The 3,631-nt window shown below is 31.8% G+C and overlaps 1 non-coding gene across 1 annotated transcript; it reads left to right on the top strand.

Moving 5' to 3' along the window:
• Positions 1 to 3,023: 3,023 nt before the first annotated feature.
• Trnas-cga (transfer RNA serine (anticodon CGA)) lies at positions 3,024 to 3,098 on the top strand. The gene has a single exon. It is a non-coding gene; the product is annotated as a tRNA-Ser (tRNA).
• The last annotated feature ends 533 nt before the right edge of the window (positions 3,099 to 3,631 follow it).

Below are 3,631 nucleotides of genomic sequence, written 5' to 3'. Positions count from 1 at the left end.
ACATGTGTGTTGTACAAATTCTTGAACTTTCTCATTTATTTAATTTATTTGTAAGTTTTATTTAAAAAATAAATTAAAATTCATCTTTAAATCATGATATACTTTCAAACAGTCTTTATCATTTTTTAAAAGTTTTTAATTTATTGAAGTTAAGAAATGATTAGAATCACGTATATTTATACTATTTTTAGAAAAATATAGTTTCTAATCTGTTTCAAATGTTTTTTCAACTAAGTAATATATAGTTGTATATCTATCTCTTGGTTTCAGTTTTACTTTTTATTAGTAGAAAATGGATATATTTTGTTGATGGTTTATCTTCTTTAGTAACAAAAACATTATCAATATAATATTCAATGAATCATTTAGCTATTGGTACAAAATTCCTTTTTGTTAAAAAAATGTTGAATATTAACTACAAATCTATTTTTGGAAACCTATTAAACTACTTTCATCAAGAGGCTAAACAATGTAAGTATTTCGAAAGAAATTGAAAAAGTAAGTGAGCTTGAGGTAAATGTTTTATACATACTTAGAAACTGTGAATATTTAAATACGAGATATGTAGAACATCCTTGACAAGAACTCAATCATGATTTTAATGTTATTTTACCAAAGTGATTTTCTAAATTAATTGATCATTTCGATTTTGAAATAATTAAAAAAGACAGATAATATAGAAAAATAAAGGAATGAAGAAACTTAAAAAAACAATGAATTTCATGATATAGAGTCCACAAGCTAAAATTTTAAAATAATGTACTTTTGTTTAACAAATACAAATTATTATCTTACAATCATTTGCAAAATTTTATGATTTACTTTTGTTAAAATATATAATTTTATTTTTTTACATTTTGATTTTGTATAATAATTAAATTTTTGTTAACTGATGCATATTAATTAATTTAGTTATATTAATAATCCCCCCATGAGGAATGGACCTTGGCATTGGTGGCAGCGATACAGATAGCCGTACTATAGATGCCACCACATTGGAGGGGTATCAGTTGAGAGGCCAGAAAAATGTGTGGTTATATTATTTCCCAAGGACATGGCTTTACTTCACCAAATGAAGTATCATTTGCATACAGTCTTTCTTTTGCAGCTAAATTAACTTTTTATCACCTATATTTCTTCTTTGCTAAATCTCTATCTCTATGAGCAATATCATGTTATTTACAAGCTTTATCTAATAGATTTACACCTTAATCATTTTTAGCTTATATTTCTTCTAATTTTGTACCTAGACCACAAAATTTATAACCTGGAAGATAAATTTCAAATGGCACTTTGTTAGTTACAGTATTTTGTAATCCTTTTCCAAAATTATAACTTTTCCAAAATGTGTGCAGAAGATTATTTAAAAATCTGATTAAATATGGAATACCTTTTGTGTTATCAATTATGAAGTAACTAAATTTATTTTTTTAACTACTGTGCAATACAAACTTTCTCTTTATTACTATTCTTATTTGCAGCTTATTCTTCACCATCAATTACTGCTAATCTAAAAATTAATTATCAAACATCATTTATCAATACATATTTAATGGATATAACCATATATTTATTACTAAACCTACATATAATTTTACATGAGACCTTATTTCTGCAGAATCTGTAGTTCATTTTTTTGTTAAGTTTCGAAAATTATGAACAACAATTGGTTTTATCGAATATTTGTATTTACTACCTCTACTTAATCTTCCTTTATTTTGATTATTATCAGAATGTAATGCTCCTGAATCTGATAGTATATCTGCATATAGGTATTTGCTTTTGAGTTAAAAATCTCATTAATCGATCTGTAGCATCATATCCATATTAATTTATCACCATTAAATTCAACAGGTAAATTGTCAACAAATTACCAAGAGGTTGTAAACCAAATACTTTATTTTCACTATGATTAATGAACATTATCAATCTTTCACTAACATATATCTTTTCACTCTCAATTTCTTCGTGGTATTTATTTAATGCATCTCAAGTTTCTGTTTCACTTAAAGTATAATCATATTTCCCAGGCATTTCATCAGACCAATCGTATCATTATTTTAGTTGGTGATAAATCTCCAAAATCTTCTATATGAAGACTGTATTGAATTATTTGTTCTACAACTTCCCTATTTTCTTCATATGCTTTTAAAACTTTGCTGCTAAACATTCAATAGCTTGTTTCAATAGCATCAATAACAGGTTGTTTTTCCATTTTATATTTCTGTTATGCTGTTATTGGTTCCTTTTTCCAAAGTTTAAATTTGTCTTGTAGTTCTTGAACTTTTTATTATATTTTGTTTGGGTTGATTTACAATTTTTTCTTCATACTTAGCCGACAGTTGTTAAAGCAGAAAAAACATTTATTATGTTTATCTTAAATGTTTATATTTATATTTTTGTATACATTTGTTTATGTTAACGTTTATTTTTATCTTTATGTTTATGTTTATCTCTATGTATATGTTTAATGTTAAAATAATTGTTTACATTAAAGTTAAACTTCCTGGCAGATTAAAACTGTGTGCCCGACCGAGACTCGAACTCGGGACCTTTGCCTTTCGCTGGCAAGTGCTCTACCAACTCAGCTACCGAAGCACGACTCACGTCCGGTACTCACAGCTTTACTTCTGCCAGTACCTCGTCTCCTACCTTCCAAACTTTACAGAAGCTCTCCTGCGAAACTTGCAGAACTAGCACTCCTGAAAGAAAGGATATTGCGGAGACATGGCTTAGCCACAGCCTGGGGGATGTTTCCAGAATGAGATTTTCACTCTGCAGCGGAGTGTGCGCTGATATGAAACTTCCTGGCAGATTAAAACTGTGTGTCCGACCGAGACTCGAACTCGGGACCTTTGCCTTTCGCGGGCAAGTGCTGTACCAACTGAGCCACCGAAGCACGACTCACGTCCGGTACTCACAGCTTTACTTCTTCCAGTTTCGCAGGAGAGCTTCTGTAAAGTTTGGAAGGTAGGAGACGAGGTACTGGCAGAAGTAAAGCTGTGTGTACCGGATGTGAGCTGTGCTTCGGTAGCTCAGTTGGTAGAGCACTTGCCCGCGAAAGGCAAAGGTCCCGAGTTCGAGTCTCGGTCGGGCATAAAGCTTTAATCTGCCAGGAAGTTTCATATCAGTGCACACTCCGCTGCAGAGTGAAAATCTCATTCTGGAAACATCCCCCAGGCTGTGGCTAAGCCATGTCTCCGCAATATCCTTTCTTTCAGGAGTGCTAGTTCTGCAAGTTTCGCAGGAGAGCTTCTGTAAAGTTTGGAAGGTAGGAGACGAGGTACTGGCAGAAGTGAAGCTGTGAGTACCGGCTGTGAGTCGTGGTTCAGTAGCTGAGTTGGTAGAGCACTTGCCCGCGAAAGGCAAAGGTCCCGAGTTCGAGTCTCGGTCGGGCACACAGTTTTAATCTGCCAGGAAGTTTCATATCAGCGCACACTCCGCTGCAGAGTGAAAATCTCATTCCGTTACAGTTAAAGTTATGTTAAAGCTAAAGTTAATGTTTTATTTCTTTGTTTAATGTTTTAGTTGTTAAGAAATGTTGTATTATATTCCTAAATTATACATGACTGTGCTTAAACTGACACACACTATTTTTAGCGTAACGCAATCTGACTTTCAAAAATTCCTA

Source organism: Schistocerca cancellata, chromosome 4 (genome assembly GCF_023864275.1).
Source record: "Schistocerca cancellata isolate TAMUIC-IGC-003103 chromosome 4, iqSchCanc2.1, whole genome shotgun sequence".
NCBI lineage: Eukaryota > Metazoa > Arthropoda > Insecta > Orthoptera > Acrididae > Schistocerca > Schistocerca cancellata.
This window is presented reverse-complemented; position numbering and strand designations above follow the sequence as displayed.